The sequence below is a fragment of the Aulonocara sp. 'chitande type north' Nkhata Bay genome, linkage group LG22, assembly GCF_057382095.1.
Source record: "Aulonocara sp. 'chitande type north' Nkhata Bay isolate Kocher_YH1m ecotype deep benthic linkage group LG22, A_spYH_male_GT1.1, whole genome shotgun sequence".
NCBI classification, from domain to species: Eukaryota; Metazoa; Chordata; class Actinopteri; order Cichliformes; family Cichlidae; genus Aulonocara; species Aulonocara sp. 'chitande type north' Nkhata Bay.
Genome location: NC_141364.1, coordinates 13,208,469 through 13,221,535, shown reverse-complemented (window position 1 = coordinate 13,221,535; position 13,067 = coordinate 13,208,469). Strand labels below are relative to the sequence as shown.

General features: G+C 48.9%; 17 non-coding genes across 17 annotated transcripts; all 17 read right to left on the bottom strand.

Moving 5' to 3' along the window:
* Window positions 1–170: 170 nt before the first annotated feature.
* On the bottom strand, window positions 171–243 carry trnak-cuu (transfer RNA lysine (anticodon CUU)). Its single transcript has one exon. It is a non-coding gene; the product is annotated as a tRNA-Lys (tRNA).
* Window positions 244–1,196: 953 nt separating this feature from the next.
* On the bottom strand, window positions 1,197–1,307 carry trnal-caa (transfer RNA leucine (anticodon CAA)). The gene is made up of 2 exons: window positions 1,270–1,307; window positions 1,197–1,242 (listed from the first exon to the last, which is right to left on the bottom strand). It is a non-coding gene; the product is annotated as a tRNA-Leu (tRNA).
* Window positions 1,308–1,765: 458 nt separating this feature from the next.
* Window positions 1,766–1,838, bottom strand: trnak-cuu (transfer RNA lysine (anticodon CUU)). Its single transcript has one exon. It is a non-coding gene; the product is annotated as a tRNA-Lys (tRNA).
* Window positions 1,839–2,791: 953 nt separating this feature from the next.
* Window positions 2,792–2,902, bottom strand: trnal-caa (transfer RNA leucine (anticodon CAA)). The gene is made up of 2 exons: window positions 2,865–2,902; window positions 2,792–2,837 (listed from the first exon to the last, which is right to left on the bottom strand). It is a non-coding gene; the product is annotated as a tRNA-Leu (tRNA).
* Window positions 2,903–3,362: 460 nt separating this feature from the next.
* Window positions 3,363–3,435, bottom strand: trnak-cuu (transfer RNA lysine (anticodon CUU)). The gene has a single exon. It is a non-coding gene; the product is annotated as a tRNA-Lys (tRNA).
* A 953-nt stretch (window positions 3,436–4,388) lies between these two features.
* Window positions 4,389–4,499, bottom strand: trnal-caa (transfer RNA leucine (anticodon CAA)). The gene is made up of 2 exons: window positions 4,462–4,499; window positions 4,389–4,434 (listed from the first exon to the last, which is right to left on the bottom strand). It is a non-coding gene; the product is annotated as a tRNA-Leu (tRNA).
* A 460-nt stretch (window positions 4,500–4,959) lies between these two features.
* Window positions 4,960–5,032, bottom strand: trnak-cuu (transfer RNA lysine (anticodon CUU)). Its single transcript has one exon. It is a non-coding gene; the product is annotated as a tRNA-Lys (tRNA).
* A 953-nt stretch (window positions 5,033–5,985) lies between these two features.
* Window positions 5,986–6,096, bottom strand: trnal-caa (transfer RNA leucine (anticodon CAA)). The gene is made up of 2 exons: window positions 6,059–6,096; window positions 5,986–6,031 (listed from the first exon to the last, which is right to left on the bottom strand). It is a non-coding gene; the product is annotated as a tRNA-Leu (tRNA).
* Window positions 6,097–6,555: 459 nt separating this feature from the next.
* trnak-cuu (transfer RNA lysine (anticodon CUU)) lies at window positions 6,556–6,628 on the bottom strand. The gene has a single exon. It is a non-coding gene; the product is annotated as a tRNA-Lys (tRNA).
* A 953-nt stretch (window positions 6,629–7,581) lies between these two features.
* trnal-caa (transfer RNA leucine (anticodon CAA)) lies at window positions 7,582–7,692 on the bottom strand. Its single transcript has 2 exons — window positions 7,655–7,692; window positions 7,582–7,627 (listed from the first exon to the last, which is right to left on the bottom strand). It is a non-coding gene; the product is annotated as a tRNA-Leu (tRNA).
* A 460-nt stretch (window positions 7,693–8,152) lies between these two features.
* On the bottom strand, window positions 8,153–8,225 carry trnak-cuu (transfer RNA lysine (anticodon CUU)). Its single transcript has one exon. It is a non-coding gene; the product is annotated as a tRNA-Lys (tRNA).
* A 953-nt stretch (window positions 8,226–9,178) lies between these two features.
* trnal-caa (transfer RNA leucine (anticodon CAA)) lies at window positions 9,179–9,289 on the bottom strand. Its single transcript has 2 exons — window positions 9,252–9,289; window positions 9,179–9,224 (listed from the first exon to the last, which is right to left on the bottom strand). It is a non-coding gene; the product is annotated as a tRNA-Leu (tRNA).
* Window positions 9,290–9,749: 460 nt separating this feature from the next.
* On the bottom strand, window positions 9,750–9,822 carry trnak-cuu (transfer RNA lysine (anticodon CUU)). The gene has a single exon. It is a non-coding gene; the product is annotated as a tRNA-Lys (tRNA).
* Window positions 9,823–10,775: 953 nt separating this feature from the next.
* trnal-caa (transfer RNA leucine (anticodon CAA)) lies at window positions 10,776–10,886 on the bottom strand. Its single transcript has 2 exons — window positions 10,849–10,886; window positions 10,776–10,821 (listed from the first exon to the last, which is right to left on the bottom strand). It is a non-coding gene; the product is annotated as a tRNA-Leu (tRNA).
* A 460-nt stretch (window positions 10,887–11,346) lies between these two features.
* Window positions 11,347–11,419, bottom strand: trnak-cuu (transfer RNA lysine (anticodon CUU)). The gene has a single exon. It is a non-coding gene; the product is annotated as a tRNA-Lys (tRNA).
* A 953-nt stretch (window positions 11,420–12,372) lies between these two features.
* Window positions 12,373–12,483, bottom strand: trnal-caa (transfer RNA leucine (anticodon CAA)). Its single transcript has 2 exons — window positions 12,446–12,483; window positions 12,373–12,418 (listed from the first exon to the last, which is right to left on the bottom strand). It is a non-coding gene; the product is annotated as a tRNA-Leu (tRNA).
* A 460-nt stretch (window positions 12,484–12,943) lies between these two features.
* Window positions 12,944–13,016, bottom strand: trnak-cuu (transfer RNA lysine (anticodon CUU)). The gene has a single exon. It is a non-coding gene; the product is annotated as a tRNA-Lys (tRNA).
* Window positions 13,017–13,067: the final 51 nt, after the last annotated feature.

The window sequence follows — 13,067 nt, the reverse complement described above, 5'->3', positions numbered from 1 at the left end:
TTGAAATTTAGTCCAGAAGCATCAAATGGTGGAGACGTGGACTTGTGCAGACACGACAGTGTAACTTTGGTTTCTGTTACCATACATTCATCTTCCTTTGCACAACACGCCATTTGCTGTTCTCTATATACACATGTTCTCTCTTGCCGGCATTTGCACAAAAGTCCCCTCGCCCAACGTGGGGCTCGATCCCACGACCCTGAGATTAAGAGTCTCATGCTCTCCCGACTGAGCTAGCTGGGCTTCTTCAGCAGCAAGGCTTTAAGATGGACACAGGTTCTTATAGCTGGGGGAGGTTGACTAGCATTTCAAGCGCAGGCAAAGAAAGCACAGGCTACTTTCAAGTTTTTCTATCATCCATTCAAGCTCTTATGTCCTTGTATGCATGCCACACCACGGGGCATGCTCCGATTGAGACGACTGAATGTCTCCCGGGGAATCTTCTCCCCAGATCTGGACCAGGGCATCACTGAGCTCCTGGACAGTCTGAGTTCCAACCTGGTGGTGTCAGATGGACCAAAGCTAAATGTCCCAGGGGTGTTGTATTGAATTTTGGTCAAGTAGGCCAATATAGGGTTGGGGGGTGGGGAGTGTCGGTCAGCGGTATCAGTCCCCACGCAAACTGCCTGCATACTCTTGTCGGATGAGGCCGGGCAGCAGGAAGAAAGCCAGGAGCCATTGCACCAGCGTAGGGTCTGACAGTGGGTCGGAGAATTTCATGCCCATACCTAACTGCACTCATTGTGCCGTTGCCTTGCCTGTAGAGGCCTGTGCATACCTCAGTGCATGTGCCTCTCCAGACCATCACTGACCCACCAGCAAAGCACTCATAATCAAGGATGTTACATTCAGCATAAAGTTCCCCACGACTTCTCGGGAAGCTTTCACATGTGTTATATGTTCTAAGGTTAAATCCGCTGTCCTCTGTGAAAAGCACAGGGTGCCAGTGGTGGAGGTGGCAATTCTGGTATTCCATGACAAATGCCAGATACAAGCGGGATTTCAATTCAGGCTTCCACTTAGAAAGCAGAGCTCTGTCATGTTAACGAAAGCTCTTCACTACAAAAGTTCCTATAAGCTGCAAAGCTGATTTCACAGCAACCCTACAGCTACCTCAACAAGCCGCACTTTGTTGAGTTTAACACACAAAGGTTGATGAAGCTCTTGAAAACATATTTTTAAGTAAAGAAAGTAGATGTCAGGAGTGGGATTTGAACCCACGCCTCCATTTGGAGACCAGAAGTCCCTTTTGTCTGGAAGGAGCCTATCCTTGAGTCTGGCGCCTTAGACCACTCGGCCATCCTGACGAGTTGACCAACCACCTCTTCAAAGTCATCCTGGATGTTCAAATGTCCCAACCACCTCAGCAGGCTCCTTTCGATGTGGAGGAGTTGCAGCTGTAATCTGAGTTCCTCCTGAAATACTAAGCTTGTCATCCAATCTCCGAGGCCGAGCACTGCCACCCGACGGAGAAAACTCATTGCCGCTGCTTATATCTGTGAGCTCATGCTTTCATTCACTACCCACAGTTTGTGACCCTAGGTGAGAGTAGGGATGCAGGTAAACCTAGAGTGTTGCTTTTTTGCTAAGCTCTCTTGAAATTTAGTCCAGAATCATCAAATGGTGGAGATGTGGACTTGTGCAGACACGACAGTGTAACTTTGGTTTCTGTTACCATACATTCATCTTCCTTTGCACAACACGCCATTTGCTGTTCTCTATACACACGTGTTCTCTCTTGCCGGCATTTGCACAAAAGTCCCCTCGCCCAACGTGGGGCTCGAACCCACGACCCTGAGATTAAGAGTCTCATGCTCTCCCGACTGAGCTAGCTGGGCTTCTTCAGCAGCAAGGCTTTAAGATGGACACAGGTTCTTATAGCTGGGGGAGGTTGACTAGCATTTCAAGCGCAGGCAAAGAAAGCACAGGCTACTTTCAAGTTTTTCTATCATCCATTCAAGCTCTTATGTCCTTGTATGCATGCCACACCACGGGGCATGCTCCGATTGAGACGACTGAATGTCTCCCGGGGAATCTTCTCCCCAGATCTGGACCAGGGCATCACTGAGCTCCTGGACAGTCTGAGTTCCAACCTGGTGGTGTCAGATGGACCAAAGCTAAATGTCCCAGGGGTGTTGTATTGAATTTTGGTCAAGTAGGCCAATATAGGGTTGGGGGGTGGGGAGTGTCGGTCAGCGGTATCAGTCCCCACGCAAACTGCCTGCATACTCTTGTCGGATGAGGCCGGGAAGCAGGAAGAAAGCCAGGAGCCATTGCACCAGCGTAGGGTCTGACAGTGGGTCGGAGAATTTCATGCCCATACCTAACTGCACTCATTGTGCCGTTGCCTTGCCTGTAGAGGCCTGTGCATACCTCAGTGCATGTGCCTCTCCAGACCATCACTGACCCACCAGCAAAGCACTCATAATCAAGGATGTTACATTCAGCATAAAGTTCCCCACGACTTCTCGGGAAGCTTTCACATGTGTTATATGTTCTAAGGTTAAATCCGCTGTCCTCTGTGAAAAGCACAGGGTGCCAGTGGTGGAGGTGGCAATTCTGGTATTCCATGACAAATGCCAGATACAAGCGGGATTTCAATTCAGGCTTCCACTTAGAAAGCAGAGCTCTGTCATGTTAACGAAAGCTCTTCACTACAAAAGTTCCTATAACCTGCAAAGCTGATTTCACAGCAACCCTACAGCTACCTCAACAAGCCGCACTTTGTTGAGTTTAACACACAAAGGTTGATGAAGCTCTTGAAAACATATTTTTAAGTAAAGAAAGTAGATGTCAGGAGTGGGATTTGAACCCACGCCTCCATTTGGAGACCAGAAGTCCCTTTTGTCTGGAAGGAGCCTATCCTTGAGTCTGGCGCCTTAGACCACTCGGCCATCCTGACGAGTTGACCAACCACCTCTTCAAAGTCATCCTGGATGTTCAAATGTCCGAACCACCTCAGCAGGCTCCTTTCGATGTGGAGGAGTTGCAGCTGTAATCTGAGTTCCTCCTGAAATACTAAGCTTGTCATCCAATCTCCGAGGCCGAGCACTGCCACCCGACGGAGAAAACTCATTGCCGCTGCTTATATCTGTGAGCTCATGCTTTCATTCACTACCCACAGTTTGTGACCCTAGGTGAGAGTAGGGATGCAGGTAAACCTAGAGTGTTGCTTTTTCGCTAAGCTCTCTTGAAATTTAGTCCAGAATCATCAAATGGTGGAGATGTGGACTTGTGCAGACACGACAGTGTAACTTTGGTTTCTGTTACCATACATTCATCTTCCTTTGCACAACACGCCATTTGCTGTTCTCTATACACACGTGTTTTCTCTCTTGCGGGCATTTGCACAAAAGTCCCCTCGCCCAACGTGGGGCTCGAACCCACGACCCTGAGATTAAGAGTCTCATGCTCTCCCGACTGAGCTAGCTGGGCTTCTTCAGCAGCAAGGCTTTAAGATGGACACAGGTTCTTATAGCTGGGGGAGGTTGACTAGCATTTCAAGAGCAGGCAAAGAAAGCACAGGCTACTTTCAAGTTTTACTATCATCCATTCAAGCTCTTATGTCCTTGTATGCATGCCACACCACGGGGCATGCTCCGATTGAGACGACTGAATGTCTCCCGGGGAATCTTCTCCCCAGATCTGGACCAGGGCATCACTGAGCTCCTGGACAGTCTGAGTTCCAACCTGGTGGTGTCAGATGGACCAAAGCTAAATGTCCCAGGGGTGTTGTATTGAATTTTGGTCAAGTAGGCCAATATAGGGTTGGGGGGTGGGGAGTGTCGGTCAGCGGTATCAGTCCCCACGCAAACTGCCTGCATACTCTTGTCGGATGAGGCCGGGCAGCAGGAAGAAAGCCAGGAGCCATTGCACCAGCGTAGGGTCTGACAGTGGGTCGGAGAATTTCATGCCCATACCTAACTGCACTCATTGTGCCGTTGCCTTGCCTGTAGAGGCCTGTGCATACCTCAGTACATGTGCCTCTCCAGACCATCACTGACCCACCAGCAAAGCACTCATAATCAAGGATGTTACATTCAGCATAAAGTTCCCCACGACTTCTCGGGAAGCTTTCACATGTGTTATATGTTCTAAGGTTAAATCCGCTGTCCTCTGTGAAAAGCACAGGGTGCCAGTGGTGGAGGTGGCAATTCTGGTATTCCATGACAAATGCCAGATACAAGCGGGATTTCAATTCAGGCTTCCACTTAGAAAGCAGAGCTCTGTCATGTTAACGAAAGCTCTTCACTACAAAAGTTCCTATAAGCTGCAAAGCTGATTTCACAGCAACCCTACAGCTACCTCAACAAGCCGCACTTTGTTGAGTTTAACACACAAAGGTTGATGAAGCTCTTGAAAACATATTTTTAAGTAAAGAAAGTAGATGTCAGGAGTGGGATTTGAACCCACGCCTCCATTTGGAGACCAGAAGTCCCTTTTGTCTGGAAGGAGCCTATCCTTGAGTCTGGCGCCTTAGACCACTTGGCCATCCTGACGAGTTGACAAACGACCTCTTCAAAGTCATCCTGGATGTTCAAATGTCCCAACCACCTCAGCAGGCTCCTTTCGATGTGGAGGAGTTGCAGCTGTAATCTGAGTTCCTCCTGAAATACTAAGCTTGTCATCCAATCTCCGAGGCCGAGCACTGCCACCCGACGGAGAAAACTCATTGCCGCTGCTTATATCTGTGAGCTCATGCTTTCAGTCACTACCCACAGTTTGTGACCCTAGGTGAGAGTAGGGATGCAGGTAAACCTAGAGTGTTGCTTTTTCGCTAAGCTCTCTTGAAATTTAGTCCAGAAGAATCAAATGGTGGAGACGTGGACTTGTGCAGACACGACAGTGTAACTTTGGTTTCTGTTACCATACATTCATCTTCCTTTGCACAACACGCCATTTGCTGTTCTCTATACACACGTGTTTTCTCTCTTGCGGGCATTTGCACAAAAGTCCCCTCGCCCAACGTGGGGCTCGAACCCACGACCCTGAGATTAAGAGTCTCATGCTCTCCCGACTGAGCTAGCTGGGCTTCTTCAGCAGCAAGGCTTTAAGATGGACACAGGTTCTTATAGCTGGGGGAGGTTGACTAGCATTTCAAGCGCAGGCAAAGAAAGCACAGGCTACTTTCAAGTTTTTCTATCATCCATTCAAGCTCTTATGTCCTTGTATGCATGCCACACCACGGGGCATGCTCCGATTGAGACGACTGAATGTCTCCCGGGGAATCTTCTCCCCAGATCTGGACCAGGGCATCACTGAGCTCCTGGACAGTCTGAGTTCCAACCTGGTGGTGTCAGATGGACCAAAGCTAAATGTCCCAGGGGTGTTGTATTGAATTTTGGTCAAGTAGGCCAATATAGGGTTGGGGGGTGGGGAGTGTCGGTCAGCGGTATCAGTCCCCACGCAAACTGCCTGCATACTCTTGTCGGATGAGGCCGGGCAGCAGGAAGAAAGCCAGGAGCCATTGCACCAGCGTAGGGTCTGACAGTGGGTCGGAGAATTTCATGCCCATACCTAACTGCACTCATTGTGCCGTTGCCTTGCCTGTAGAGGCCTGTGCATACCTCAGTGCATGTGCCTCTCCAGACCATCACTGACCCACCAGCAAAGCACTCATAATCAAGGATGTTACATTCAGCATAAAGTTCCCCACGACTTCTCGGGAAGCTTTCACATGTGTTATATGTTCTAAGGTTAAATCCGCTGTCCTCTGTGAAAAGCACAGGGTGCCAGTGGTGGAGGTGGCAATTCTGGTATTCCATGACAAATGCCAGATACAAGCGGGATTTCAATTCAGGCTTCCACTTAGAAAGCAGAGCTCTGTCATGTTAACGAAAGCTCTTCACTACAAAAGTTCCTATAAGCTGCAAAGCTGATTTCACAGCAACCCTAAAGCTACCTCAACAAGCCGCACTTTGTTGAGTTTAACACACAAAGGTTGATGAAGCTCTTGAAAACATATTTTTAAGTAAAGAAAGTAGATGTCAGGAGTGGGATTTGAACCCACGCCTCCATTTGGAGACCAGAAGTCCCTTTTGTCTGGAAGGAGCCTATCCTTGAGTCTGGCGCCTTAGACCACTCGGCCATCCTGACGAGTTGACCAACCACCTCTTCAAAGTCATTCTGGATGTTCAAATGTCCCAACCACCTCAGCAGGCTCCTTTCGATGTGGAGGAGTAGCATAGTAATCTGAGTTCCTCCTGAAATACTTAGCTTGTCATCCAATCTCCGAGGCCGAGCACTGCCACCCGACGGAGAAAACTCATTGCCGCTGCTTATATCTGTGAGCTCATGCTTTCATTCACTACCCACAGTTTGTGACCCTAAGTGAGAGTAGGGATGCAGGTAAACCTAGAGTGTTGCTTTTTCGCTAAGCTCTCTTGAAATTTAGTCCAGAAGCATCAAATGGTGGAGACGTGGACTTGTGCAGACACGACAGTGTAACTTTGGTTTCTGTTACCATACATTCATCTTCCTTTGCACAACACGCCATTTGCTGTTCTCTATACACACGTGTTTTCTCTCTTGCGGGCATTTGCACAAAAGTCCCCTCGCCCAACGTGGGGCTCGAACCCACGACCCTGAGATTAAGAGTCTCATGCTCTCCCGACTGAGCTAGCTGGGCTTCTTCAGCAGCAAGGCTTTAAGATGGACACAGGTTCTTATAGCTGGGGGAGGTTGACTAGCATTTCAAGCGCAGGCAAAGAAAGCACAGGCTACTTTCAAGTTTTTCTATCATCCATTCAAGCTCTTATGTCCTTGTATGCATGCCACACCACGGGGCATGCTCCGATTGAGACGACTGAATGTCTCCCGGGGAATCTTCTCCCCAGATCTGGACCAGGGCATCACTGAGCTCCTGGACAGTCTGAGTTCCAACCTGGTGGTGTCAGATGGACCAAAGCTAAATGTCCCAGGGGTGTTGTATTGAATTTTGGTCAAGTAGGCCAATATAGGGTTGGGGGGTGGGGAGTGTCGGTCAGCGGTATCAGTCCCCACGCAAACTGCCTGCATACTCTTGTCGGATGAGGCCGGGCAGCAGGAAGAAAGCCAGGAGCCATTGCACCAGCGTAGGGTCTGACAGTGGGTCGGAGAATTTCATGCCCATACCTAACTGCACTCATTGTGCCGTTTCCTTGCCTGTAGAGGCCTGTGCATACCTCAGTGCATGTGCCTCTCCAGACCATCACTGACCCACCAGCAAAGCACTCATAATCAAGGATGTTACATTCAGCATAAAGTTCCCCACGACTTCTCGGGAAGCTTTCACATGTGTTATATGTTCTAAGGTTAAATCCGCTGTCCTCTGTGAAAAGCACAGGGTGCCAGTGGTGGAGGTGGCAATTCTGGTATTCCATGACAAATGCCAGATACAAGCGGGATTTCAATTCAGGCTTCCACTTAGAAAGCAGAGCTCTGTCATGTTAACGAAAGCTCTTCACTACAAAAGTTCCTATAAGCTGCAAAGCTGATTTCACAGCAACCCTAAAGCTACCTCAACAAGCCGCACTTTGTTGAGTTTAACACACAAAGGTTGATGAAGCTCTTGAAAACATATTTTTAAGTAAAGAAAGTAGATGTCAGGAGTGGGATTTGAACCCACGCCTCCATTTGGAGACCAGAAGTCCCTTTTGTCTGGAAGGAGCCTATCCTTGAGTCTGGCGCCTTAGACCACTCGGCCATCCTGACGAGTTGACCAACCACCTCTTCAAAGTCATCCTGGATGTTCAAATGTCCCAACCACCTCAGCAGGCTCCTTTCGATGTGGAGGAGTTGCAGCTGTAATCTGAGTTCCTCCTGAAATACTAAGCTTGTCATCCAATCTCCGAGGCCGAGCACTGCCACCCGACGGAGAAAACTCATTGCCGCTGCTTATATCTGTGAGCTCATGCTTTCATTCACTACCCACAGTTTGTGACCCTAGGTGAGAGTAGGGATGCAGGTAAACCTAGAGTGTTGCTTTTTTGCTAAGCTCTCTTGAAATTTAGTCCAGAATCATCAAATGGTGGAGATGTGGACTTGTGCAGACACGACAGTGTAACTTTGGTTTCTGTTACCATACATTCATCTTCCTTTGCACAACACGCCATTTGCTGTTCTCTATACACACGTGTTTTCTCTCTTGCGGGCATTTGCACAAAAGTCCCCTCGCCCAACGTGGGGCTCGAACCCACGACCCTGAGATTAAGAGTCTCATGCTCTCCCGACTGAGCTAGCTGGGCTTCTTCAGCAGCAAGGCTTTAAGATGGACACAGGTTCTTATAGCTGGGGGAGGTTGACTAGCATTTCAAGCGCAGGCAAAGAAAGCACAGGCTACTTTCAAGTTTTTCTATCATCCATTCAAGCTCTTATGTCCTTGTATGCATGCCACACCACGGGGCATGCTCCGATTGAGACGACTGAATGTCTCCCGGGGAATCTTCTCCCCAGATCTGGACCAGGGCATCACTGAGCTCCTGGACAGTCTGAGTTCCAACCTGGTGGTGTCAGATGGACCAAAGCTAAATGTCCCAGGGGTGTTGTATTGAATTTTGGTCAAGTAGGCCAATATAGGGTTGGGGGGTGGGGAGTGTCGGTCAGCGGTATCAGTCCCCACGCAAACTGCCTGCATACTCTTGTCGGATGAGGCCGGGCAGCAGGAAGAAAGCCAGGAGCCATTGCACCAGCGTAGGGTCTGACAGTGGGTCGGAGAATTTCATGCCCATACCTAACTGCACTCATTGTGCCGTTGCCTTGCCTGTAGAGGCCTGTGCATACCTCAGTGCATGTGCCTCTCCAGACCATCACTGACCCACCAGCAAAGCACTCATAATCAAGGATGTTACATTCAGCATAAAGTTCCCCACGACTTCTCGGGAAGCTTTCACATGTGTTATATGTTCTAAGGTTAAATCCGCTGTCCTCTGTGAAAAGCACAGGGTGCCAGTGGTGGAGGTGGCAATTCTGGTATTCCATGACAAATGCCAGATACAAGCGGGATTTCAATTCAGGCTTCCACTTAGAAAGCAGAGCTCTGTCATGTTAACGAAAGCTCTTCACTACAAAAGTTCCTATAAGCTGCAAAGCTGATTTCACAGCAACCCTACAGCTACCTCAACAAGCCGCACTTTGTTGAGTTTAACACACAAAGGTTGATGAAGCTCTTGAAAACATATTTTTAAGTAAAGAAAGTAGATGTCAGGAGTGGGATTTGAACCCACGCCTCCATTTGGAGACCAGAAGTCCCTTTTGTCTGGAAGGAGCCTATCCTTGAGTCTGGCGCCTTAGACCACTCGGCCATCCTGACGAGTTGACCAACGACCTCTTCAAAGTCATCCTGGATGTTCAAATGTCCCAACCACCTCAGCAGGCTCCTTTCGATGTGGAGGAGTTGCAGCTGTAATCTGAGTTCCTCCTGAAATACTAAGCTTGTCATCCAATCTCCGAGGCCGAGCACTGCCACCCGACGGAGAAAACTCATTGCCGCTGCTTATATCTGTGAGCTCATGCTTTCATTCACTACCCACAGTTTGTGACCCTAAGTGAGAGTAGGGATGCAGGTAAACCTAGAGTGTTGCTTTTTCGCTAAGCTCTCTTGAAATTTAGTCCAGAAGCATCAAATGGTGGAGACGTGGACTTGTGCAGACACGACAGTGTAACTTTGGTTTCTGTTACCATACATTCATCTTCCTTTGCACAACACGCCATTTGCTGTTCTCTATACACACGTGTTTTCTCTCTTGCGGGCATTTGCACAAAAGTCCCCTCGCCCAACGTGGGGCTCGAACCCACGACCCTGAGATTAAGAGTCTCATGCTCTCCCGACTGAGCTAGCTGGGCTTCTTCAGCAGCAAGGCTTTAAGATGGACACAGGTTCTTATAGCTGGGGGAGGTTGACTAGCATTTCAAGCGCAGGCAAAGAAAGCACAGGCTACTTTCAAGTTTTTCTATCATCCATTCAAGCTCTTATGTCCTTGTATGCATGCCACACCACGGGGCATGCTCCGATTGAGACGACTGAATGTCTCCCGGGGAATCTTCTCCCCAGATCTGGACCAGGGCATCACTGAGCTCCTGGACAGTCTGAGTTCCAACCTGGTGGTGTCAGATGGACCAAAGCTAAATGTCCCAGGGGTGTTGTATTGAATTTTGGTCAAGTAGGCCAATATAGGGTTGGGGGGTGGGGAGTGTCGGTCAGCGGTATCAGTCCCCACGCAAACTGCCTGCATACTCTTGTCGGATGAGGCCGGGAAGCAGGAAGAAAGCCAGGAGCCATTGCACCAGCGTAGGGTCTGACAGTGGGTCGGAGAATTTCATGCCCATACCTAACTGCACTCATTGTGCCGTTGCCTTGCCTGTAGAGGCCTGTGCATACCTCAGTGCATGTGCCTCTCCAGACCATCACTGACCCACCAGCAAAGCACTCATAATCAAGGATGTTACATTCAGCATAAAGTTCCCCACGACTTCTCGGGAAGCTTTCACATGTGTTATATGTTCTAAGGTTAAATCCGCTGTCCTCTGTGAAAAGCACAGGGTGCCAGTGGTGGAGGTGGCAATTCTGGTATTCCATGACAAATGCCAGATACAAGCGGGATTTCAATTCAGGCTTCCACTTAGAAAGCAGAGCTCTGTCATGTTAACGAAAGCTCTTCACTACAAAAGTTCCTATAACCTGCAAAGCTGATTTCACAGCAACCCTACAGCTACCTCAACAAGCCGCACTTTGTTGAGTTTAACACACAAAGGTTGATGAAGCTCTTGAAAACATATTTTTAAGTAAAGAAAGTAGATGTCAGGAGTGGGATTTGAACCCACGCCTCCATTTGGAGACCAGAAGTCCCTTTTGTCTGGAAGGAGCCTATCCTTGAGTCTGGCGCCTTAGACCACTCGGCCATCCTGACGAGTTGACCAACGACCTCTTCAAAGTCATCCTGGATGTTCAAATGTCCCAACCACCTCAGCAGGCTCCTTTCGATGTGGAGGAGTTGCAGCTGTAATCTGAGTTCCTCCTGAAATACTAAGCTTGTCATCCAATCTCCGAGGCCGAGCACTGCCACCCGACGGAGAAAACTCATTGCCGCTGCTTATATCTGTGAGCTCATGCTTTCATTCACTACCCACAGTTTGTGACCCTAGGTGAGAGTAGGGATGCAGGTAAACCTAGAGTGTTGCTTTTTCGCTAAGCTCTCTTGAAATTTAGTCCAGAATCATCAAATGGTGGAGATGTGGACTTGTGCAGACACGACAGTGTAACTTTGGTTTCTGTTACCATACATTCATCTTCCTTTGCACAACACGCCATTTGCTGTTCTCTATACACACGTGTTTTCTCTCTTGCGGGCATTTGCACAAAAGTCCCCTCGCCCAACGTGGGGCTCGAACCCACGACCCTGAGATTAAGAGTCTCATGCTCTCCCGACTGAGCTAGCTGGGCTTCTTCAGCAGCAAGGCTTTAAGATGGACACAGGTTCTTATAGCTGGGGGAGGTTGACTAGCATTTCAAGCGCAGGCAAAGAAAGCACAGGCTACTTTCAAGTTTTTCTATCATCCATTCAAGCTCTTATGTCCTTGTATGCATGCCACACCACGGGGCATGCTCCGATTGAGACGACTGAATGTCTCCCGGGGAATCTTCTCCCCAGATCTGGACCAGGGCATCACTGAGCTCCTGGACAGTCTGAGTTCCAACCTGGTGGTGTCAGATGGACCAAAGCTAAATGTCCCAGGGGTGTTGTATTGAATTTTGGTCAAGTAGGCCAATATAGGGTTGGGGGGTGGGGAGTGTCGGTCAGCGGTATCAGTCCCCACGCAAACTGCCTGCATACTCTTGTCGGATGAGGCCGGGCAGCAGGAAGAAAGCCAGGAGCCATTGCACCAGCGTAGGGTCTGACAGTGGGTCGGAGAATTTCATGCCCATACCTAACTGCACTCATTGTGCCGTTGCCTTGCCTGTAGAGGCCTGTGCATACCTCAGTACATGTGCCTCTCCAGACCATCACTGACCCACCAGCAAAGCACTCATAATCAAGGATGTTACATTCAGCATAAAGTTCCCCACGACTTCTCGGGAAGCTTTCACATGTGTTATATGTTCTAAGGTTAAATCCGCTGTCCTCTGTGAAAAGCACAGGGTGCCAGTGGTGGAGGTGGCAATTCTGGTATTCCATGACAAATGCCAGATACAAGCGGGATTTCAATTCAGGCTTCCACTTAGAAAGCAGAGCTCTGTCATGTTAACGAAAGCTCTTCACTACAAAAGTTCCTATAAGCTGCAAAGCTGATTTCACAGCAACCCTACAGCTACCTCAACAAGCCGCACTTTGTTGAGTTTAACACACAAAGGTTGATGAAGCTCTTGAAAACATATTTTTAAGTAAAGAAAGTAGATGTCAGGAGTGGGATTTGAACCCACGCCTCCATTTGGAGACCAGAAGTCCCTTTTGTCTGGAAGGAGCCTATCCTTGAGTCTGGCGCCTTAGACCACTTGGCCATCCTGACGAGTTGACAAACGACCTCTTCAAAGTCATCCTGGATGTTCAAATGTCCCAACCACCTCAGCAGGCTCCTTTCGATGTGGAGGAGTTGCAGCTGTAATCTGAGTTCCTCCTGAAATACTAAGCTTGTCATCCAATCTCCGAGGCCGAGCACTGCCACCCGACGGAGAAAACTCATTGCCGCTGCTTATATCTGTGAGCTCATGCTTTCAGTCACTACCCACAGTTTGTGACCCTAGGTGAGAGTAGGGATGCAGGTAAACCTAGAGTGTTGCTTTTTCGCTAAGCTCTCTTGAAATTTAGTCCAGAAGAATCAAATGGTGGAGACGTGGACTTGTGCAGACACGACAGTGTAACTTTGGTTTCTGTTACCATACATTCATCTTCCTTTGCACAACACGCCATTTGCTGTTCTCTATACACACGTGTTTTCTCTCTTGCGGGCATTTGCACAAAAGTCCCCTCGCCCAACGTGGGGCTCGAACCCACGACCCTGAGATTAAGAGTCTCATGCTCTCCCGACTGAGCTAGCTGGGCTTCTTCAGCAGCAAGGCTTTAAGATGGACACAGGTTCTTATAGCTGGGGGA